Source organism: Phocoena phocoena, chromosome 1, assembly GCF_963924675.1.
Source record: "Phocoena phocoena chromosome 1, mPhoPho1.1, whole genome shotgun sequence".
In the NCBI taxonomy this organism is placed as follows: domain Eukaryota; kingdom Metazoa; phylum Chordata; class Mammalia; order Artiodactyla; family Phocoenidae; genus Phocoena; species Phocoena phocoena.
The window spans coordinates 68,841,973-68,867,385 of NC_089219.1; the positions used below are offsets into that span (position 1 = coordinate 68,841,973).

At 37.7% G+C, this 25,413-nt stretch overlaps 1 protein-coding gene across 2 annotated transcripts in view; it reads left to right on the top strand.

Annotated features, from left to right (window-relative positions):
* PTGFR (prostaglandin F receptor) overlaps positions 1-25,413 on the top strand; it is a 55,989-nt gene that overhangs the window by 5,288 nt on the left and 25,288 nt on the right. The gene's annotated exons all lie outside the window — the stretch shown is intronic.

Sequence of the window (25,413 nt, forward strand, 5' to 3'; positions counted from 1 at the left end):
GTTTTCTTGTGTAGGTAGAGTTTGAATTTGATTTTTCTAAGGTTGTTACTCTTCTGCTAGTATTTCTAGTCATATAGTTAAACATTTGGTCACCAAGATGTTTGTCAGATATAAATCAAAAAATGAATGGTTAATTGAATTCTACTGAATTACTAAAGGTATTGGCATCATAATGACCAGGTCTTACAGGGCTAGTGGCAAATGATGGAACAACACAACAGAATAGAACACTTTGACTACTAGTGAAGATTGCTTTCTTTGAGAGGCTGGCTCTCATTATCGTGTGTAAGACCTGTGTAATGGAAATCTGTGTATGTGTCTTGTGCACCTGCCTCTACACTGAAAGGATGGTGAACAGATGTATAGTTACATGCTTCAAGTGGAAAGAAAAATACGGAAAATGTATAAATATGTATATACATAATGTGTACATGTTTGAATTATTTCCCAACCTAAAAAAATAACTAATCCATCATTGGATCTAATTGTACCAAATAAAAAGGGCTTTGAATGGGTTTCATTCTAAAATTAAAAACAAAATGGGGGCTTCCCTGGTGGCGCAGTGGTTGAGAGTCCGCCTGCCGATGCAGGGGACACGGGTTCATGCCCCGGTCCGGGAGGATCCCACATGCCGCGGAGCGGCTGGGCCCGTGAGCCATGGCCGCTGAGCCTGCGCGTCCGGAGCCTGTGCTCAGCAACGGGAGAGGCCACAACAGTGAGAGGCCCGTGCACAGCGCAAAAAAAAAAAAAAAAAAAAAAAATGGACTCTCACTCTCATATAGTTTTATGTCAGATCTTTTTGGTTATTCTTGCATTGCTGCTGATCTTAGAGGCGATTTGTCAGAAATTGTTTTAGCTGGTTTCCTTTGTGAAGTGGGAGTGCTCCCCGGTTTGGAATGTGGAAGCAGCAATCATGATGTCTGGAGAGAGGACTGGTAAGACTTAGGTTCTACTTTTAGGAAATTCGTAAACAACGCAGACTCATACAGCTTAAAATTCATATCCAGACGAAAAGGTATGTTTTAGAGATACATTAAATAGTTTCTATGATGGGAATTCAGGCTGCTCTTGTGTTTGGGTGGACGTGGAGTACGTGGTGTGAGGTCAGTGACAGGAGCTGGCAGAGGAGCAGTTCTGAGAGATTTGGGAACATATTCCTGTCCCTGAAGCCTTGGTGTTCTCTTGCCTGGAGTACTCTCCTCCTGACATCCATGTGGCTCTCCCCCGACTCCTCTCTTAAATATCATGTTGTCTAGGTAGTCTATCGTAAAAAGTACCCTTTCTCTTCTCTCCTCCATTGCTCTGCCTTATTTACTCTCATAGCACTTAGCAGCATCGGATAACATGGGGTACATTTCTCTGTTTATTTGGTTGTTTTTTGGCTTCTGCCTCTAGCATGTAAGCTCCTTGAAGGAAGGGACCTCGATTATTGCTGCGTCCTCAGTTCTGAGACCAGTGCCTGGCACAGAGTTGAGCTCAGTAAGTATTTGCTAAATGAATCTCACATAAAGGAGGGCTCAGTGGGTCATGGCTCTCATTTCCACTTTGGACCCAGTCTGCTGATGAGGTCAGTTCTTAATTGGTCGGCCTCGGGAATACTTCGAATTGGAATTGGATTGGAGAAGTCCAAGAGGGGAACGTGTGCTCAGAGGTTCCCCAGGAGTATTAGTTGGAAATGGTGTCCTGGAGGATCCTGAACATTCTACAAATTGCATCTGGTGCCAGAATTTAGGAATTTTGTCAGCATCATGGATAAACTAGGAACGATATTATTTTGTGATGATGTTTACATGCCCGTTTCCTCTGTTAGTCTCAATGGTCCTTGGTAGCTAGGAGCTATATTACTGGTTTGTGCTTTAGTTTCTACAAGTAGTAGGTCATAAACCAATGTTTATTGAATGAATGAACTAGGGAACCAAGTATTAAATACAAAGTATTGAAGGCAAAGGAAACAATTAGGTGATATAACTTATTCATAGTTATTTTTGCACCATTATTATCTTTAGCACCACCTTTTTCTCTACATGCACACATTTTTTTCTCCCAAAATGTATGTATTTTTTATTGGTGTTTTATCTTTGAAGGGGTCACTTCAGGAGACAGAAGGAAAAACTTTCTTTGAGTAAAGACCTGCAGATACTGTACATTGTCATAAATAAAATCTCCAGAGTAATTGTTGAAATTTCTCTACAAAATGGGCTTGCTTACCTCAAGCCTTTGCCAGCTGATTGAGTGACTACATGGCTCAATTTGTATTGCTAATCAGACTAAAAGATTGAGTAGGTCTTTTATTCATGGAGGATTAATTCTCAGAGAACTCCAACAGACCTGCTTAGTAGACATGGTGCCCCACCCAGATCCCCTTTGCGGTGAGTTTTGCCCCTGGAGAAAGTACCCTCAGCCAAGGGAGCTGCCTTGCCCGTGGTTGTGCCCCCCTCTCTTTGGTCATTCTGTGTACAGTGACAGGTGGGTGTGGGGATCCAAAGCACTTACCCCCTTGCCTCATTTGGGACATTTCTGAAGGATCATATGTGCTTCAGAGCTTGTAGCTCCATTCCAGCTCTGCTTCTCCCTGTGCCAAGTCCTGCTTTCCTCATCACCTCACTGTGCTCAGAAAAATGCCTGCATGTAGATCTCTGTCTGCTTCCTGCAGAATCTGGTTTAGGACCATTTTCTAGAAGTCCATTTGTTCACACATTATCGAAATATAAAGTATATTACACATAGGTTTACAGTGTGATTTGGTAAATATATTGAGTTACGCATAGGCCTTTGGAATTGAACTCATTTGAGTATATGATCTCTCTTCATGGAAAAGTATGGTGCAAAATTGGACCAAAAGTCAATCAATTAAAAAAAGACACTGCTAGGTTGTGAATTTACACAAAAGTCTGTTGATTTAGTTGTGCATGGTTGTCTGGAATACTTAGGTATTTTAAGTTTATTTACTCTTGGCAAAATATGGCTTCCTGTTTTTAAGGAGAGAGACATAAAAACGCCCAGAGATGTCAGACATTGAGACGGCACTTACAAAACATTACTTGAATGATTCAAGTGTAAATGAATCAGAAACATGTGGATTAAGTTTATACCCTCATGGCTCTAAAACTCTTCTGGCTTAATGTGTTTTGGGGTTTTAAATTAAGCCCCCAAATATTTCAAGAACAATTCAAGATGTTGATTTGCCCCAAATCTCTCTGGGTTGCCAGTTTTAACTTTATTTGCTTAGTCTCATCCTTACAGGAGGTATATAAAATGCATTTGCATTTATGTTTGCTTCGGAAATCATTTACAGCCACACCAGATTTTAACTGTTATTTCAATGCCATTTATCTGTATTTAGAGAGGATTTCATTCAATAGGAGAATTTTGTCTTTTGATATTTGCAAATATTAGCTTTCAAAGCTTGTGTAAATTTGTCATTCTGTCAGTCCTCCGTCCTGGGCGTCAGGATGGTAATGCCACAGAGGAGTGGGTACAGTTGTGGCTTTATACAGACAGGGAGATGGTTTTTCTCACTCCTTCTAAGCTACTGAATCCCCAAATTAAATTCAGATTGTGAAATGCCAAAACAGAGTATGGCTGCGGTGTGATGGCAAAGGAGACAGAGACAACTGGATTGTGTAAAAGATTCCCTTTAGCTTTTAGTGCACGGTCCCAAGTCAAGCATTTCTTTTAGAATGCTCTAGTTATTTAAGCACAGGTGGTGGTGGGGTGGGGGCAGGGTCCCAGCCCCACCATCTCTTAGCTGTGACCTGGAGTTACTCTAAGCCAATTTTGTACATCCGTGAACTGATTATAAAACTGGATCTTACTTAAAAGTACCACTGGAAAATATGATTTGTCCTCCTTACAATCTCATAACATAGTGATTGGCATACAGTAAGCGCTCAACACAATCCCCAGATCCTCAAGCATCTATTGCTGTTATTGCCACCTGCCATCTCAATTAGAAATAGTCATCTGTGTTTAGTCCAGATGTTTTCCATTTCTCCTCTCTTGAGAAGGTTTGGTCACGCTGGGATCAGAAAACGTTCCTGAACAATGTCCCTCGAAGGTTCAGATTATTGTGCCTCATTTCACTGTCTCACCAGAAGTAAAGATGTTCCGTGCTAATCTTTCACATCTTATTTGAATTCAAATAATCTAATAATGTAGTATTATAATTATAATAATGTATTAGATATTAACTTATACATTATTGAACCAAGCTAAAATTAGCAAAAAACTATTGAGACTGTTATGTATAAAGTACTACTATTGGGGCTGTGCCCATTCCAGGAGTTAAAAGATAAAGCTTTTTCCTCGAAGAGCTGACAACTTAGTTGGAGTAAAAGATATATTCGAGGAGCTAAAATATTAGCTCAGTGTCATGTAGTAGTTAAGAGCCTGGGTTCACGTCCTGTTTCTTCTGGTTCCTGTGTGTCCCTAACCACTCTGTGCTTCAATTTCCTCACATGTAAAATAGGTAGAGTAATAGTATCGCTTCATTGGGTTGTTGTGAGGACTAAATAAATGAATAGATGTAAGTTAAAATAGTGCCTGACATAGTACCATATGCTTCAGTTATTATACTATTATCGTTATGTTGCTATTACTGGCAAATATTAATGCTGTCGACCAATAAAAGCCAACAAAAGATCATCTGTCAACAGGCTGATCAAAGGCACTCTTTAATTAGTTATTAAATGAATAAGGGTGCTACAGTAGGAAGCCGTTACTTCCAATTTGGTGGTCCACAAGGAATTATTTGTCTACTTATTTGACAAACGTTTATTGAGCACCTGCCAGGTGCCAGACAGTGTTCTAATGCAGAATAACAATCTCTGTGATTTAATTGGTCACTATATCTATGGCCTTAGTTAACAGTATTTATAGAAAAGGAAAAAGGAAGACATATATAGAAAATTGAAATATGAAGATATTTGATTATAATTTATGTTAGAATAAAATAGCAGGTACATGTCAATCCCAAACTCCCCAACTATCCCTCTGCTATGTTTAAAATGGATAACCAAATAAATGCTTTTGCTTGCCAAAAATACAATAAAATAGCTATGGCAAAAAAAAAAGAGTAGCAGGCATACTGTTATGAATGTAGTGGATGAGATTATTTTTGATAACTTATAAATATCTATAGCATATCATTTAGAATGAAATATTACTGGAAAAAATTGTGATCCAAAGTCAAGTAATGTAAATTGTAAGGTAAAACAAGGAGAAAAGAGATAATAATGTATATAATTTCTAGAGATATAAAAGTGTAAGAATAATAAACTCTTTAGTATTTGCGACAGGCTTGAACAAGATTAGAATACAGCAGGTTGTAATAAATTAATATTAAAAGCTAGATTTTTTAAGTAATGAAATATGAGTAGTAGAAAAATTAAATCAGATAATAAAAATTTCATAATTCAAAGTAGTATTTTATACTATCTTTTGACAAGTGAAGTGACTCAGGATATAGAAGAGAAATAAATGTTGGTGAAATGAAGCATCACAAAACCCAATAATTCCTTCCAAGAATTTAGGTTAAGAAAGTGTTAGCAAGGACTGAAGATAAAGAAAAACAAGTTGCTATGAACATTAATAATATAAATTAAGAAAATTAAAAAATCATTTATTCTTTATCTACTTGTTAATTTACTCACTGATATATTCTTTGAGCAGGTTTTTACTGAACAAAAGGCTGGGTGTCTCTCCAGGTGGAGAGTAAAGCATAGAAACAGAGACATGACCTGGGAAAATTTTCCTGAGCCAAATTCTAGGAATCATATTTTCTAGCTCCTTCAATTTACCCACAACCTTTGTGCTCATTCCTCCAATCTCTCTTATCTGCGTCCTCCTTTTCCTTTTCTTTCTTCTTTTAGTATGACATAAATAAAACTATTTGTATTTTTCTGACCTTGCCTGGGAGGAGGGTAGAGGGTTAATTGCTTTAGTAATAGTGGAGAAACCTCTGGACCCAAAGGTATATTAGTATTAAATAATAAATAATAACATTGCTGTAGCAGCAGCAGCAGCAGTCATTGTTGTTATTACTTTGATTACATCTTCCCCTATTTTGCTTCTTGCATTTTTGTTCACGGCAGAGGACCAGAAAACAAGGAAAATAAAAACCACACAACAGACAGAGAGACAGAATGCAGGATGGGGAGCGAAGCAAGGATGAAGCAGTGAAGGCAGCAGAGAGCTGGCATATATAGATGTGAGGGTGGAGAGGCGCTGTCATGTTATAGGAACTCCGTTGGAAAGGAAAGACCTCGCTTTATTTCCACGGGCATCTTATCCTTATTAAGGAATATTAAATTTCATGTGTTATATTCCCTCAAGCTACTTGCAATGTTTTCTTTAACTATAAAATTTTATTGTAAGAAAGTACAGCAAGCTACAAATTAAAATTTTAAAAAATCTTCCAAATCTGACTACCCAGAGATAAACACTATTAACATATTGGGTGCATCCTTTTACTCATCTGATACAGAATACATATTAGTTTAATTTCTTTGATTAACGGAGTGAAATTTTTTTCTTATATTATTGGGCATTATCTCCTTTCTTTTGTGAATGTGTGGGTATCTGTAAATGATTTTCAAGAACTTTTTGGATAACAAAGACCAGATACTGCTAATATATAAAAATAATTATAAAATCAATTGTTATAAAAGCAATTGTTTTTCCATATTCATTGTTCGCCTTTTAACTTAGTATTTTAATTATACAAGTAGTGAATGAATCAATAATTTCTTTTGTAGTTACTGCTTTCTGTTTCATGTTAAGAAATACTTTTTCAGGCTAAGATGACATTGGTATTCATTTCTTTTTTCTTCTAGCACTTTTGCTTTTTCAGTTTTTTGTATTTATGTTTTTAATACATTCATAGTTTATGTTGGTTTAATTTGCAAGTTAATAACATGAATTTTCTTTTGAATGGTTAGCTAGTTATCCCAAATCTTTTATTAAATGGTCTTTCTGCAGCTGTTCTAAATTCCTACCTTCATTATATATGAAATTCTTAAATGTGTTTGGATCTCTCTACACTCTTTATTTCATCCTATTGATTTAAATTTAACTTTACGTACAACTACCATTTTCTTCACATTTTATTTAGACTTGTGTTCAGTTTATCAATTACAATATAGAGTGTCCCCTTTCATGATCATAAGCATATTTTGAATAATAATTTTGTAGTTTTGTCATAACACAAAATTTGAAATTTTTCTTTTAAAATTAGTCTTTCCAGAGGGCTGTTTAGTTTAACAGTTTAAAAGTGCCTTATATCCTTTGTCAGTTGCTTCACCACTGTAAAGCAATTATACTCCAATGAAGATGTTAAAAAAAAAAAAAGCCTTACATCAAATTACAAATCTTACTGTTTACAAGTTAGTTAACTTCTTGGTTTTTTTTCTTTCTTTCTTTTTTTTAGTTAACTTCTTATTATCAGATTTTGTAAATATCCCATGGGCATTTGAAAAGAATTTACACTCTTTTTTAAGTTACAAAGTTCAATACATAGGTATTAAATCAAGATTATTGGTAATAGAATATTATTTTCTTATTATTCTTTCTAATTGTTCTGTCAAATAATGTGTATGAGGGCTTCCCTGGTGGCGCAGTGGTTGAGAGTCCGCCTGCCGATGCAGGGGACACGGGCTCATGCCCCGGTCCGGGAAGATCCCACATGCCACACAGCGGCTAGGCCCGTGAGCCATGGCCGCTGAGCCTGCGCGTCCGGAACCTGTGCTCCGCAACGGGAGAGGCCACAGCAGTGAGAGGCCCGCGTACCGCCAAAAAAAAAAAAAAAAAAGTGTATGAGAACTTGGAATTTTATTATATTTGTGTTTTGTTAGTTTATATTTGTATTTCTCATGGTTTTCATTGGATTTCGATGATTTAGATTTCAACATAATGTCATCGGGGTTAATTCATGTCTGTTATATCTTTGTTGTAAATTATTCCTTTTATAAACATAAAGCAACCTTCCCTCTCACTTTTAAAATAGTTTGCTTTAAATTCTTCTTTATCTTATACTGAAGGTGAGCATTATTAGTGCAATGAAAGCAGTAGACTTTTCGGGTATTTTGCATTTTGTTTGTGCGTTTACTATTATTGGGATAGTCTAAGAATCTGTTTGTGCCATTCTTATTAATGGAATACAGCATCATCATAACATTCAAACAGAACAAGAAGAGCTTTTCTCTCCCTCTCTGTCATGCCCCCAATACCTCTTGGCTGAGCTCTAGAATTCTGACATTGAAGAAAATACAACATGGGGAGTAAATTTTCTGATATTCTGTAGTATGTACTCTGGTGGATGCTTTAGTTCTGCTAATTTGGGAAGCATGAAGTTGAATCAGAAAGGGGGTCAGTGAAGGGAAGAGCATGGCTAATTTCCAGTTTAGAAAGTAGGTCAGTTCTACCTGTTCCCACGAATTTGTTACAGACCACAGTGGACCTCAGCACCTGTAACTGGCCTGTCCCTGCTCCAGGTTGTAGTTTGGAATTGCCCAAGACCTATGCACTAGGAAGAAACTTCTGAGAATATTTCTCCAACCCAGCATATCCCGTGGATAGGCTTAAATTAGAAATGCAGTCTTTTTGGGGAAAAGCCAGATTAGAATTGCATATAGGAAGAAAAAACTGTGTGAATGCCTTCTTTCTCCTCATTTCCTAATATGGAAGCTTATTTCCAAATTGCAACACAGAAGTAACAACACATATCTCTATCATTATGCTTGTGTTCAGTGCAGTGAACAGAAAATTAGTTTCTGATACAGTTTAATATTTATATGCTACTATAATGACATTTTTGTGACTGACCATTTCAGTGTTTCTCTCATATACTATTTCTGAATCAAAAAACGACCTGACATACAAAAGAGCTAAAAAAGAAATTTCTTAGTCTTTATAATCTTTGCTAGCATGAGGTGGTTTTGAAGCTATTACAGGATGTGTGGTGATTGTTTTTTCCATTGAAAGTTCAAAGACAGCTAAGGCAGACTGTTTCTTATTTCAAGGGAATATAAAGGATTGCTGTTTTCAATCAAGAAAAAGAAAATACTAAGCAGTTCTAAATGCATGACATTTAGAGGACTTCTTTGCCTTTCTAGTTCATCTCTCTAAGCTTGTATCAGGCTCATCTGTGGATACAGATGCCAGGGCCAGCTTGCTAAAAGCATTCCTGGATGATGGAGAAGACAACAGTATGTCTCAGAGTAATTTCCATTGTGTGCTATTGACCTCCTGATTGCGCACTTTAGGTTTGTCTGTCTAAGATAAATGGTAGTAATACAAAAGCTAGCCTGCTTATTTCGAGGGTTTTAGATTGACGTGGATTTCACGGTTGATTTGGCAAGCCATTTTATATTTGGCTGTTACGATGAATGAATAACCAGCTTTACATATATCGGTGCCCTTGTCTCGAATACCTGCTTTGAGTATGAATTGACTTAATCTATAACCACAGCATTGGAGTCACCTTTCTCTTGGACTTCTTGGTTTGTTTTACGTGGTCGCTGAAAGCTCAAGTTCATGTCAATTCAACTCGCCCAGAGTTTATTTATTTGCTAAACAGGATAGTGAGACAAGTAAGCAGTCAGTTAAAAATCACACATCACAGTGATTTCTGAAGGATGCCCTGTATATTCAGGTACTGAGCAGAGTAACAAAGCCTCGTGAGTCCTGAGGAGTTTCTTTGTTACCTCCACCCCACTACCCACCCTTCTCCAACAGCCAAAACCAAAACATTTCAGCTTGAAGGATGAAGGTGTGTATTCTGGAATTAAGCTCATTTTTCCTGTCCACTGAATGCCATTGACATCTGTGGGAAACAGGAGCCTTCTTTGTGGTAGGTAGAGGGAGAAGTTTGGCCTCCCTATTCAGTGACAGATTACCACCCAGCCTGAGGAGGGGATGGAGGAATTAATGTGCTAGCATGACTTTAAGTACAGGTGAATACAGTTCCTTAAATAATGCTTTTATAATTAAAATCAGAACACTCATATATGAATGTTGCTTAAGTAACAAGTATTTTTCCTTCCAAAATTTCTTGAAGAAAGTCTAACGTTTCATAAATGAAATGCCAAAATTGCATGGTTTAGCATGAAGTATAGTCAAATGTATATACGGCTGGTGGCTAAAGATCATCTCTCTAGGAGAATATGTCGCTATGGCATGTTACACTGATGCAAATCTGATTTTCTTTTTATTAGAGAAATTACAATTCTGGAAGTCTTGATTTGTTTTTATTTATAGTTAATGATTTTCTTCATGAAACCTGTTCTGATTATTCTAACCCACATTTATCTCTCTTTCTATGGATAAAGTATAGCATCAAATTCTATATAGTCATAAATTTGCACTACTTGTCTTGTGACTGTCTAATATCTCAAATGGACAGGGAGCCCCTAATGACAGAGTCAAGGCCATATGTTTCTACTCTATTTCTTGTGGTGCATGGTACACTACTTGGAGAGGTTCAAGGAAAATGCAGCTCATCCATTAGAATCCTTTCATTACAAAAGAAATTAGTGAATGAAGCAACATCCTTATAATGATGGTTATTAAATGCATATGATGTCACATAAGGATTTTATTTTTAAATGTTAGTTTTGGAAAAAAGCAGTAAAGTTTTTGAAATGTAACTAGAAACTATAACTGTGGTGATCATTTTAAGCGTAAAGTTTTTGCCTAGAAATTTCATTTTGTAGTGTGAGAATTAATTAAAACCCCTCATCTATATAGCTCCTGCCATATGCCAGACAATGCTCTCAGCACTTTACAGATGTTAACTCACTGAATCCCTATTACCTTTTCAATTGTATATTTCTTCAGACATGGAAACTATTTACGATTCTGTATGTTCAGAAGGTTTACCCAAAGAATACAATCGTATTCTTGGACATTATTTGCATTTAGCTGGACATTATTTGCATTTAGCATCCTAAGCAGTTGTAACATCACTGGCCATGTGTTACAATGCAAATTTTATGTAGTTAAAATTAAGATACCTTCAGATTTCAGTCAAGATTCACAGAGAAGAGCTCTGACATGAAGATAGCTCAAAGACATTGAAATGGTTGTAATTTGTGAAGAAAGATGAACAGGATTAAAAGGAGGATTATTTTTGTACTATACTATTTTTCTGACATAGGCCTGACTGGGAGTAAGTCCTTGAACAAATTTGCTTAAAAAGTCTGCCTTCAATAAATTAAAAAAAAATTTGCTTCTCTTCTTCCTATCGATAACATCCTTAGTCTCCTACCTTTTCCTGCTGTCCCCAAACTAAATGGGTCCTAATTTATCTGGGTAAATTACAAAAATGATAATAGCAGCTCTGTTAGTTGCTATTGAATATCAAGAATAGCGTGCCATGAAGAGCCAGTTTCAGAATTTTGATTACAGCAAAGCAAACTTTTATCCTGAAAATGTGTTTATCTCTCAGTGAACAGCCTCTTTGTTCCAAATGTCTTGCAGTCATAACCAGGCATGTTTGCAGCTGGAAGAAGCCATCATCCTTGATTTTTAGAGAGAGCTGAAGATATGGCCTTAGTGAAAATTCACTCTAAAAAAAAACCTAAAATGCATCTATAAATATAATATGTTTAGAAATGTTCATTTATTCAATAAATATTTTTCTTAGAGCCTTTCATGTGTCAGAGACTGTTCTGTGTTCTAGGAGCATGGTGCTGGATAAGACAGGCAATATTCCCTCTTTTATGGAGGGTGGTGGTAGCCAGGGGTAGAGACTATTTGGTGGGAGAGAGAGAGAGAGAGAGAGAGAGAGAGAGAGAGAGAGAGAGAGAGAGAGAGGAAGAAGAAGTAAACAAAGAAATTAACAGAATGACTTCGCATAGCTGTATGTGCTATGACAGAGGGTGGGCTGGGGCTCTTTTAGATTGGATGGTCAGGGAAGGCTTCATGATGAGGTTAGCCCTGGATGACAAAAAGGAGTCAGCCACAGGAAGATATATGGGCAGGGTGGTCGGGTAGAGGGAGCAACCAGCACAAAAAACTCAGTGGTGGGTATAAGCTTCTTGTAATGAGAAGCAAAACCATTTGTTTTGGTTTACCTAACCACAGGTAAGGGTGGTAGGATTTGAGGATGGAGAGGAAGGCAAGGGTCAGATTTTCGAGGACGTTTTAGGTCACTGTGAGTTTGGATTAAATTAGGTTGAAATGCTTTCTTAACAAGAGAAAGATATGATCTGACGTATGGCTTTAAAAGATCATTTTGGCTTCTACATAGAGAATGGATTACAGCAGAGCAGGAATATGGCAGAAAGTTGTTTGAAAATTTTCATTTGAAATATAAGTAATGTATACATTGCTTTTCTAGAACTTATATTGGGAAGTAAGGCAAATAATAAATCACTGTTAAATAAAGATTAGCTTGTGAGTAACAAAGGAAACACTTTCAAAACAATTCTCCTTAAGGCTTAAAATACAATTATATTGTGTGGCAAAAGTTTTAAAGGAAACATTTAGTTTCATCTTATCTATTCTACTTGGTTTATAATCTCAGTACATCTTCTTTGCTGCCTTAGCAAAGGGCATTTTGATGAACATTCATTTGGTTGAGATATGCAATTATCCATCCTATTTTGCTTTTGAGATGAGGTTATTTGGCTCTCTTTTAATTCTCTTGTTTTTTTTTTTTTTTGCGGTACGCGGGCCTCTCACTGTTGTGGCCTCTCCCGTTGCAGAGCACAGGCTCTGGACGCGCAGGCACAGTGGCCATGGCTCACGCGCCCAGCCGCTCCACGACATGTGGGATCTTCCCGGACCGGGGCACGAACCCCTGTCCCCTGCATAGGCAGGCGGACTCTCAACCACTGCGTCACCAGGGAAGCCCTACTTCTCTTTATTATTGTAATCCTTTTTGGTTTTGGTTTTTCACAGCCACACACACACACACTCACACTCACAAATTTGATAAGTCCATGCTTTAGTTACAAATGATTTTCTGTTTCTTGACCCTAGAACAGGGGTCCCCAACCCTTGGGCTGGGGACCGGTACCAGTCCGCGGCATTTTAGGAACTGGGCCACACACAGGAGTGAAGCTTCATCTGCCACTCCCCAGCGCTCCCCATTGCTTGTATTACTGCCTGAACCATCCCCCCTGGCATCTATGGAAAAATTGTCTTCCACGAAACCAGTCGCTGGTTCCAAAAAGGTTGGGAACCACTGCTCTAGAGAAATCAGCTTTGAAATGCCCTAATAATTATTTTACAACAAAAGAAAAATGTTCAACCATTATTGTGTCTATGATAACAGTATGAAGGACACACATGTACATGCATTTCTAGGAGAGTGTGTTTTACACGTCAGATGGACCATGGGCCAGGAGTTTACATATCCCTTGTTTGGGGTTTTTGGGTTTTGACTCTGGAATTAAAAACATTTTTTTTTTTTTACTATTGATTTTAATACTATAGTTCCCATTGTTTAAACTGTATAAAGCAGGAATGGGGCATATCCTTTTATTTTACAGAGCTTTTCTACAGGGCCTTAAAGTATTTAAGGGCAGAGAAAGAGAGCAAGCCCCACCATAACAAGCCTCAGCAAATTGACTTGAGAAGAGGCTGTGTTTTCTGAGTCAAGGTGCTTAACTATTCTCTAGCTTCTGTTGCTGGGAAGAAAGGATCAGTATTCATTCCCTGTTGAATGGCATAGTTAGGACCTCAGTACAATTCTTTGACTTGGAAAAATTGTTGTTTCCCACTTTAGTTCTGCATTCACTTACCAAATATTTAGCAGGCACCTACTATAGTCAAAGATGTCTTGATTTTTTATGTTGTCTACATCAATGAGCATCTTCATCAGCGTTGACTCCACAACGTAATGACTATGCTAAGTCTCTGTAGCCTATTCTTGAATCTCTACTTCTAATTAGGTGAGTTCCCATAGCCTATTGTAGTGTGCAGAAATTTCTTTTTCAAAAATTTTTAAATTTTATTGAAGTATAGTTGATTTACAATGTTGTGTTAATTTCTGCTGTACAGCAAAATGATTCAGTTATACATATATATATATATATATATATATATATATATATATATATATACGTTCTTTTGCAGAAATTTCTCACTACCCAAGTTTGGATATGCTAGCCACATCTCCTTTGACAAATTATTAAGGATTTTTGTAGGCTTAAATTTTAACTTCTGTAAAATATGGTTAACAGTACTGATTATATCTATATACTGATTTAATCAAGTAACCTGTGAATTTTCCCATGACATCTGGTAAGCACCCAGCGAAAGGTGCTGTGTGATTGTTTTGATTATTATTATGACCATTATTCCAAATGATACTCTAGTAAAACTCAGTGGTAATTTGAAAAACATTCACTAAGTGCCGTCCATGGACATTTATTTGCACATGTGCTACATGGGTATATAAACATGAATAAAATGAGATCCTAACTTCAAAGGAATTTGTAGTTTATCTGGGGAGGCAGGAGCAGAACTGGCTCTATTACAAGAGAACCCTGTGAGCAAGGGCCCATGACCTTCCAAGGAGCAGCTTTGCTGGAAACTTCATCTATGTTTAGTCTACACCAAACAATGGAGGGTAGAGAGTTCTTGACCAAAGCCCCTTGACTTCAGGCTTATGTGGTCTCTGGTGGTCTTTGGGTTTAGTGAAATAGGCGCTTAACTACCAATCATGAGACAGAGTTCTCTTCTAGAATTGCAATTCTTGTCTTTTGATTCAATCATTGATCTATAAACTTTCTGTTTTCTTTTATTCCTTGCATTAAATGGTCTCATCTTTTCCTTACACTGATTTCTTTTCCATAAACTTGTAGTAAGCACCATTTTCGGTTTGTACCGCCTCCTTTCTTTTCATGATGTGCTTCTTAATACGAATGTATTTAATAAAGTCAATTCTTCTCGAAGATGACAACCTGACATCGTTTCACCTTTTGGGATTTTGGACCTTTGCAATTCAGGGTTTTGGATCTTGTATCTTTCACTGGTTAACCCAACCAGGGAAATCTGGAGACTAGTTCAGCTCTTCTTTATCAAAACACTTACCTGAATGCAAAGCCTAACTTCTTGTTGATTACATATGTTTATCTCCTCTTGTTTACTTCTGGGAAAAATCATGTTCTTTTAAGCAAGGCCATTTTTGTGGTATTATTTGCAAAACCGCTTAGGAATCCAGTGTCTTCTATATTACCACAGAAGAAGGGCTTGGCTTTCTGGTATTGCAAATAATACCACAAAACTTGGTAGCTTGATGGAAAAAGTAACAGAAAATTTATATACTGGAAAGAATGGAGTGGCATTGGAACCAGTTTGACAGTACTGCAAGGATGAAATTTCCTGAGCATTTACTGAGAGTCTCCTAAGGGAAGAACAGTCTTGATACCTTTGATGGTCATTTTCAGACCTACTAGACCTTTCTTAGTGATATGAATGAATCATTAGTGCAATCTGGCAACAAACTGCCTTCAGTTTGGGATCAATCATGATTAACGTATACAGAGGGTGTCTCTATTGCCTTCCTTGAATGTGTTTATAAAGTGAAAACAACTTGACCTCTTTGGTTATCTGTTTTAAATATAGTATTGTGTACATGTCAATCCCAAACTCCCAATCTATCAATCCCCCCACCCTGCCCCCCAAGTAAGCATAAGTCCATTCCCTATGTCTGTGAGTCTGTTTCTGTTTTGTAAAGTGGATCTTTCCATTTCCTCAGTTTTAAATATTTTATGGCTTTGTGCAATGCCAACTATTGTTAGTTAGGCACCATTGATGTTGTGATAGTGAACGAGCTGCACAAATAATATTTCAAAAATTATCCAAAGATGGAAAGGAATAAGTGCAAAATTCTGAGATAGTATTTTTTAGAAGTCATTTCTTGACATTTCTAAAACAATTCTATGTTAAGAGGAGAAACAAATTATCTGTTGGGAAGACCAGGATTGTGATTAAAAAAAAAAACCCCACCAATTTGACCTCTTAAGCTGCTTTTTATGTTAAATTTACTTACCAATCTGGTGGATTTTGTAAAAGTACTTATTTAGTATGTTGACATGCTTTAATTACTATTTTTGATTGCCCCTGGGGTCTGAAAATCAAGCTCCAAGGATTATTACCCTAGTCATTTCATAATTTGAAGGCAGGTAATGGCAAGGTCCCCAGCATTTGCATTCTCTGAAGACTGAGTTCATGTGGGGAGATGTAATTTGAGCTACACGTTTTTACTCTGTCCCCTCAGGCAGGGTAGGATGGTCAGCCTGCTGGTCACGCGCAGGCCACATGGGTTGATTTTGATTTCTTTTTTGTTTTTTGGCTGAGCTGTGCAGCTTGTGGATCTTAGTTCCCCAACCAGTGATTGAACCTGGGCCACCGCAATGAAAGCGCTGAGTGCTAATCACTGGACCGCCAGGGAATTTCCTGGTTTTGTTTTCTTACTTTCCCGTTCGCCATCCCTGTAGACATGTCTTTCTCCCTTCTATGCCAGTTCTGTTTTTTGCTTCATGCATTTTTTAAGTAAGCCAGCTTGCCTTGTTGATCTAATTGCACTCTCTTACCTTTCTTTGTAAGTACAGGAAAAAATAGTTAATTGACAGAAATTCTTCAAAGAAAGTGGAAGGCTGAAGTTTGTTCTTCCCTGCCAATTCAGGGAGAGAAATATAATGATTACTTAATTAATAATTATAAGTCGTGAAGCTCTTCTTCACCTGGCATATACCTGTATGGCTGAACTACTTCTTTATTGCCCGTGCCATTCTAATTGATTGGTAGCAATGTTCTAAACATTTTGAATACCATATTGATATGGTATATTTTTATTAACAAAGTAATATGTGTTCATTAATTATGGTTTGGAAAATACAGAAAAAGGAGAATTGAAAAATGTAAGCCCCTGGTGGCGCAGTGGTTGAGAGTCCGCCTGCCGATGCAGAGGACACGGGTTCGTGCCCCGGTCCGGGAAGATCCCACATGCCGCGGAGCGGCTGGGCCCCGTGAGCCATGGCCGCTGAGCCTGCGCGTCCGGAGCCTGTGCTCTGCAACGGGAGAGGCCACAACAGTGAGAGGCCCACGCACCGCAAAAAATAAAAAAATAAATAAGTAAAAAGAAAAATGTAAGCCCCTTTAAAGGGCTTGTTTATTTCTTGATTAAGTAAATTCCTAGATAGTTTATAATTTCTATGCTATTTTGAATGTTTTTTTCGTTTTCTTATATTCTGTGGTTGCTAATGTTAGTGAGGAGAAGTGTTTTTAATTTTTCTGAGTTGGTCATGTATTCAGCAACTTACTGAACTCTTTTATTGGTTTCAGTCATTTATTGATTCCAATCATTTCTAGACAACAAAGGTTGATCCCTTTTTTTCTAATTCTTATATACCTCATTTTTAAAATAGCATTGGCCAGGAATTATAATACTAAGTTAGGCAATGGTAGTAATAATAGATGTTCTTATTTTATTCCAGATCTTAAAATGCATCTATATTTTCTCCATCAAGTATAATGCTGTTGTAGGTTTTTAATACACAAATTTTAGTTTCCTAATTCTAAGTCCCTCATAAGTACTGTATTAGTTTTCTATTGCTAGAAAACAAAGTCCTACAAACTTAGCAGCGTGAAATTGCCCACTTTATTATCTCACAGTTCTGTAGGTCAGAAGTCTGGGTGGGTTCAACTGGGTTCTCTGCTCAGGGAATTGAAATCAAGGTAAGAGTGAGGTTGGGCTCCAACCTAGAGGCTTGGGGGAAGAATTCTCTGCAAAGCTGATTAGGTTGTTGTCAGAATCCAGTTCCTTGTAGCTATAGATCTGAGGTCCCCATTTCCTGGCTGGCTGTCAGCTGGGGGCTGCTCTCTGGTCCTAGAGGCAGCTGAACTCCCTTCTCATGTGGTCCACTCCATCAACAAAGCAGAAATGGTGTACTGAATCCTCCTTACACTTGGAATCTTCACTGGCTTCTCGTGCTACCTGCTGAAGAAAATTCTCGGCTTTTAGAGGAGCTCCTGTGGTTAGATTAGGTCCACCTGTGATAGTTGCACTGTGTTAAGGTCCACTGTGCCTTTTAATATAATCATGGGAGACATATCTCATTGTATTCAGGGATTGGGTTGGGACATCTTTAGGGAGTCATTCTATTGTAAAAATTTTGCTTACGACAGGTACATACCCAACCTCTCTTAAGTACTGTTGATATTCTTCCATGCTTTCCTCAAAGCATATACACAGGTATTAGAGAGGCTGTATTAAGGGTGTGATTTTGGGAGCCAGATTATCTTTACTAACCATTTGACCTTGGGCATGTTAATTAATTTTGTCTCTTTTTCCTTATAATTAAAATGGGAATATTAGTAGTACCTATTTCAGAAGGTATGTAGTAATTATGCAATAAGTTTCAGCTATTATAATTATTATAGTAATCAAACTAAAATGCTACTATTTTGTAATCTTTATTTGCTTAACTACAATATAAATGTTTTATCTTATCTGTAAGCATTCTTAGGCAACATCATTTTAATGGCTACAAACTGTTCCATTGTGTAGTAGTCTATAACCTATTTTACAAATCCCTGCTTATTGGAGGCTGCTTCTGCTTTTCTGTTTTATAAACAACATTGAGGTGTGCATCTCGTGGATTTTTGCACACTAATTCTATTTACTTCCTTAAAATAAATTCATAGACATGGAATTGATAGTTTCAAGGGGAAATATCTTATGAAGATGTATGGGGTATTTTGCCAAGTTGTCCTACAGAAAGATTGAACTAGTTTGTACACTTCCCTCTCCTTTCTCCCAGAAGTCTGACTTACTTTTTAAAAAACTTAAAATTATGGAATAATATCTTTAGGGAGTGAGCAGTGGTGGTCAGTACCTTGAAGCAGTGGAAGGAGGAGAATTAGTACAATTCAGAGCTCATGGGGAGGTGGTCAGGAATAGAAGTCTGTGTTGGAGAATAGCATCTGGGGAAAAGGAGAATGTGAAAGACAAGTGTAAGTACCTTTGGACTACCTAGGAAATTGGCAATCTAGGGGCCAGAACCCTACATAGCTTTCAGATATGACATAAAGTTCCATTTAGAAAATAACTCTTTTTGTGTGTGTGTGAGGATTACTAACATTGCAACAGAATTTTATTTTAGTTATTTTTTTGTGTGTCAATGGCACAATATTTTAAACAAGCTTATATAGCAAGTAGATTCTACATTGTTATGTGAGCTGTATTCTGTGCTCTAAAAAGTAACTGATAAATGAATGCTATTTCAAAAGTTTGTAAATCAGGGACTGTCTATGGTTTGTTGTTTAAAGAAGTGATCCAGAGGGTTTTTAAAGTACTCAGGTCACTCATTAGTTCAAATGTTGTACTGATACACTGCTAACTCTTGGGAACTGTATTCCTAGCCTGTATAAAAGTGGCCTCCAATTCAGCAAAAATATCAATACCAGATTTCTGGAAACAAAATCTCAACAGCTCTTTGGAACACAAAGATCTGGTTGTAATTGATAGCATAAAACAGTGTATGGATTCCTTAATCTTGATGGTGCCTTTTAGGCAGCTGGTGTAGTAGCTTATTGAGTATAATCATCTATTCATTGAAAAAGAATGATATAACTTGATGAGGGCACTTGTTAGAGGCTGGTGAAACCTTCTCCATCTCTATACTTGCCCTCTTCAACCTCCACACTCAGCACACTCAGCAACTGCACATACCCAGGCTTGATGAGTTAGTTTACCCCAGAAGGTATTAGAGCCAGTTTACTCCATCTGACTCCAACAGAATGAGGAAGAGAGTAAATCCATGCTATCTATAGTATTACTGCATTTTTATTAGTTCTTGAAGTGACTTCAGAACCAGAAAATCCTAATATCAACAATAATAATGACATCTTTAGTAATTATGCTAATGCTCATAAGCAAATACTAGATGTACCTTTTCAGGAATTTGTTATGTACCTGACGTAATACTAAGTGTTTAAATATTTTATTTAACCTTATTCACTTATAAACTTGTTTTTTTTTTTTTTTTTTTTTTTTTTTTGCGGTACACGGGCCTCTCACTGTTGTGGCCTCTCCCGTTGCGGAGCACAGGCTCTGGACGCGCAGGCTCAGTGACCATGGCTCACAGGCCTAGCCGCTCCGTGGCATGTGGGATCATTCCGGACCAGGGCACGAACCCGTGTCCCCTGCATCGGCAGATGGACTCTCAACCACTGCGCCACTAGGGAAGCCCTAAACTTGCTTTTATTATTCCCATTTTACTGATGAGGAAAGTAAAGCACAGAGAGATTAAGGAAGTTGCCCAAGGCTGCATTGCTAGTAAGAAATAGAACTATGTTTTAAACCCAAGACTCTGACTCTAAAACCTATATTCCTTAAAACAACAACAACAACAACAAAAACAAACCAAAAAAAACTATACAAGCTTTTTTTTTTTTTAATTTAGATTTACTAAATAGTTGCAAAGATGTTAAGGAGAGTTTATATCTATCTATCTATCTATCCCCTTCACCCAGCTCCCCCTAATGTTAACATCTTGCTTTACCATAGAACAATTATCAAAACTAAGAAAATCATATTGGTACAAGATAATTAACTTAAATATAGACTCTATTTGGATCACTGGTTTTTCTATTATGCCCTTTTTCTGTTCCAGGGTCCAATCCAAGATCCAGCATTACATTGTTGTGACTCATTAGTCATGTCTCCTTAGTCTCTGTGACAATTTCTTAGTCTTTCCTTGTCTTTTTTGACCTTGACACTTTTGATGTATTCTTGTCTTTATTTTTAGGATACCCCTCAATTTGGCTTTGCCTCTGGATAGTAAACTGATAGTCTTAATTGCTAGTTCTCTTAACAAAGATTGAATTCATTTTTTTGTATAATTAATTTATACTTGTGTGTTTGTTTTGATGGACTGTATCACTTTTCATCCCTGGAATCCTGAGAAGCTACCCAAGGATTACATAAGTGGCAACATGCCTCCCACTGTTTCTTATGGAACTGGAGAACTCCATGCTGGAAGGACTCCTGCAGCCAGAAATATTTTACTTGTTTTTCCCCCCAGACAGTGTCTCAGTGACTCAGTGGGCTGGAGGTCTGTGAGGGATCTCAGATGTGCTTACACGCTCAAGTGGGTGCCTGATTCCTTTACTATCTGCCTCAAATTTCTTCGTGGCCCTCACTTGAGCCAGGGATTACAGAACTGAGTTTTAACTGTTCATACAAGGAATTGGTTATACCTTCTTTATCGTAAGACTTCTATAATAGGGGCTGAACAATACTAAGTTAGAGTGTATCTGGCCATCTTCACAGTTTTGGCAAAACCATTGTGGTTGCTGAGGCATGTAGAAAGAAAAGATAAGGAAGCATTTCTATTGAGATCTTCAAGCAAGTTGGCAAGGTCATGTCCCATGTATGCCTTAGGGAAGGTTTTTTTTTTTTTTTTCTGTTTTTTGTTTTGTTTTGCTTAAAACCCTTTAATGGCTTGTCATGCCTACAGAATAATGGCCAAATTCCTTAGTCAGCCAGAAAAGACCCACCCATGATATCCCCAGCTTTCTTTTCTGTGCTCTCTCTCTGAGGCCTTGATCACAGGACTTATACAGCTGTGTTTATTTTTTAATGAAGGATGAAGTTCTCACTAGAAAAGAGGGGCTTAATAATTAATCTTGATATCTCTAAGTACCTAGTACTGATTTATAATAGATGCTTTATAGATGCTTTATAAATGCTTATGAAATGAGTGAATATCTGCATTGGCTACCTCTTTTGTTAGGTAAGTCAGCAGAAATGTAAGGAAGACATGAAAAGGGCTACTTTAATGATCAATAGAAGAAAGGCAAAACATGTGATTGTATCCTGCATGCTATTTTTTGCTCTCTCTCCCACTGGCAAGACAACTAGACTAAAATAGATCTGCCTCAGTAACTGAATATGTTTTGCCACAAGGAGCTTGGGAATCACAGTATGATTTGAGATGTTGCAGATCTAGTCCCAGCTCTGACACTAAATAGCTATTGGGCAAATCCCTTATCTCCTTGGCCTCAGTTATTTTCTTCCCTGTGAAATGAACAACTTAAGCTACATGATTTTTAAGGTTCTTTCCAATTCTAACCTTTTATACTTTTCTATAATAAAGTATTTGTCTTATGTCAATCAGAAGGGGATCATGATAACTTTATCTAAAACTCTATACTTTGAACAAATGCAAGAATTTTTTTTTGCTACTAGTTATGCCTAGGGTATCCACCATGGCTTAATTGAAAAGTTCATGTATATCCTCCGACTGCTTTTTAATGGTATGAAAATGGTATCCCAATCACCAGTTCCAACATGTAAGATCAATATCAGGGTGCCTAAAATGAAGCAGTCCATGGCTATTATAATATTTCCAGGCTTACTTTACCTTTATCACACTTACGTGCTTGAAGATGTAACAAGGGACCTGCAATGCAATTCTGATGCTGACTGGCCAGAGTTAGTTCAGATTTTACAGATTAAGGGCACAGTCCCCTGCAAGACTGCCTTTACTTCAGACACTAACTGAAAGCTTGGGGATTCTCAGGCCACCTACATTTCTGACCAACTGGAAATAAATTCAGGCATTCCTAACTACCTCCTCAGGTTTGATAATTCTCTAGAATGACTCATAGAACTCAGGAAAGTGTTATGTTTAATGTTTTACTGTAGAGGATACAAATCAGGCTAGCCAAAGGAAGAGACCCATAGGGCAGGATCAGGGAGGGTCCTAAACACCAAGTTTACATGTCTTCAGGGTGCTTCACCCTCCCAATACATCAAGGTGCAGCACCAACCAGGAAAGCTCATCCAAGCTTTCGATGTCCAGAGGTTTTATTGGATTTCATTACTTAGTAATAATTGATTGAATCATTGGCCCTGTCAGTCTCCAGGAGGTCAGGCTGATCTCATGTGGTTCAAAGCTCCAACCCACTAATTACATGAGTGGTCTTTCCAGCATGGCCTGACCCCATCCTGAAATTATTTATGGGTCCACCATGAGTCACTTCATTAGCATAACTCAGGCCTGATTCCAGGGGCCCATCATGAATAAAAAAGACAAATCTATCATTTGGGAAATTCTAAGGGCTTAGAGGCTCCTGCCTAGGAACCAGGGGACAATGGCCACCCAAATTCTTTTTTATATTACAGGACCAAAGGTGGTATTACAATATTTTGTTTGCTGTTTTGAAATCTTAGAAACTGTTTCAATTCGCTAGTTATAAATTGTAAGCAATCTTCTCAAATTAGTGATAGGCTTATGTAATAAATCTACATAATGATCATACCAAGGAGTACTATTGTTGATTTTGGTCTATTACTGAGACTTATTTATATTAGATTGGCAATATGCCTTTAAAAGCAAAAACATACAAACAAAAAATCCCAGGTCCTGCCCCATACTGCAAGAACTATACACAATTTAAATTATTCACTGGAACTAAAAGCTTATTGCTAGATCTTTATTTCAAAGTGGTGCCCTATTCAGTGATAAACAATTGAAGACAACCAATACATTTTTCCAAGAGGCTGCTTAAGTGTAGGGTTGACGTAGCATCAAGTTTAACACCACACTGAGAGTGGAGAAGGCAGGAACATTTCTGAACCTCCATTATAGGCATGATTCATTTCTACAGAGAGTCTTAAATGAGGTGACTGAATCCTGCTAGGCATGTCTTAGTGCTCTTGCCTTTTGCTTTGTTTGATGTCATTTGTCAGCAAAGAATGATAGAAATGTGTGGTGTGAGTGGACAGAGTAGAGGTAGCCTGGATAGCGCTAACATCCAGTTTGCCACAGACATCCAGGGTCCCAAACAGTTTCACCTATAGGTCCTCCTGAACACTGAGGGCAGTGACAAGAACACCAGTGATTTTATTGGGAATGAAGCCAGGTCACCAGCATTTTCGTATACTCGTTATGATGTAGATCCTCATTTGGGACAAATAGAAAGAATGCGGTCACCACCTATGTCATTCTTTGGCAAGCTACCAGTGAGGCAGTAAGCAATACCTCAGTCAGTAGCATGGCAAGGAAATGCTCATAACAAACACTGTGATTCGTGAGAGTAATGTGAGTGAAGTGTCTTTGGTGGAGCAAAAGTTTGGGGTCAGTAGTGAGTCAAGGAGAAGTTTCATGGATGGGTTGCCGTCACCCATTAAAAGGGATAGAATGCACTTGTGCTCATTGTAGAGATAACCAGGACTTACCCATAAAATAGGTGGAGGACGCAATCTGCTTCATAAAAGGCAGATCCCACAAGGCCGTGTAGCTCTTGTTAAGGATTAATGATAGCATGGCTCATGTTTCTTTTCTAGTAGAACACTTTGGCAAATTCTCAAAGTCTTCTTCTTATACTTTACCAAAAGCCATACACTTCAGCCACAAAGGAAGCTGATATAATTCACATTATCAACTATGAATTTTAAGGTAAGATAAAATGCTTTATAAAACACAGAAATGTTGCAGACAGTGCTTTTTTTTTTTTTACATCTTATTGGAGTATAATTGCTTTACAATGGTATGTTAGTTTCTGCTTTATAACAAAATGAATCAGCTATACATATATCCTCATATCTCCTCCCTCTTGTGTCTCCCTCCCACCCTCCCTATCCCACCCCTGTAGGTGGTCACAAAGCAGCAAAAGGATCCCCCTGTGCTATGCAGCTGCTTCCCACTAGCTATCTATTTTATATTTGGTAGTGTATATATATCCATGTCACTCTTGCACTTCATACTAGCTTACCCTTCCCCCTCCCCATGTCCTCAGTCCATTCTCTACGTTTGCATCCTTATTCCTGTAATGCCCATAGGATCTTAATAACCATTTTTTTCTTAGATTCCATGTATATGTGTTAGCATACGATATTTGTTTTTTGTCTTTCTGACTTACTTCACAGTGTATGACAGACTCTAGGTCCATCCACCTCACTACAAATAAGTCAATTTTGTTTCTTTTATGGCTGAGTACGATTCCATTGCGTATATGTGCCACATCTTCTTTATCCATTCATCTGTTGATGGACACTTAGGTTGCTTCCATGTCCTGGCTATTGTAAATAGAGCTGCAAAGAACATGGTGGTACATGACTCTTTTTGAATTATGGTTTTCTCAGGGTATATGCCCAGGAGTGGGATTCCTGGGTCGTATGGTAGTGTTATTTTTAGTTTTTTAGGGAACCTCCATACTGTTCTCCATAGTGGCTATATCAATTTACATTCACACCAACAGTACAAGAAGGTTCCCTTTTCTCCACACCTTTTCTAGCATTTATTGTTGGTAGATTTTTTGATGATGGCCATTCTGACTGGTGTGAGGTGATACCTCATTGTAGTTTTGATTTGCATTTCTCTAATGATTTGTGATGCTGAGCATTCTTTCACGTGTTTGTTGGCAATCTGTAAATCTCCTCTGGAGTAATGT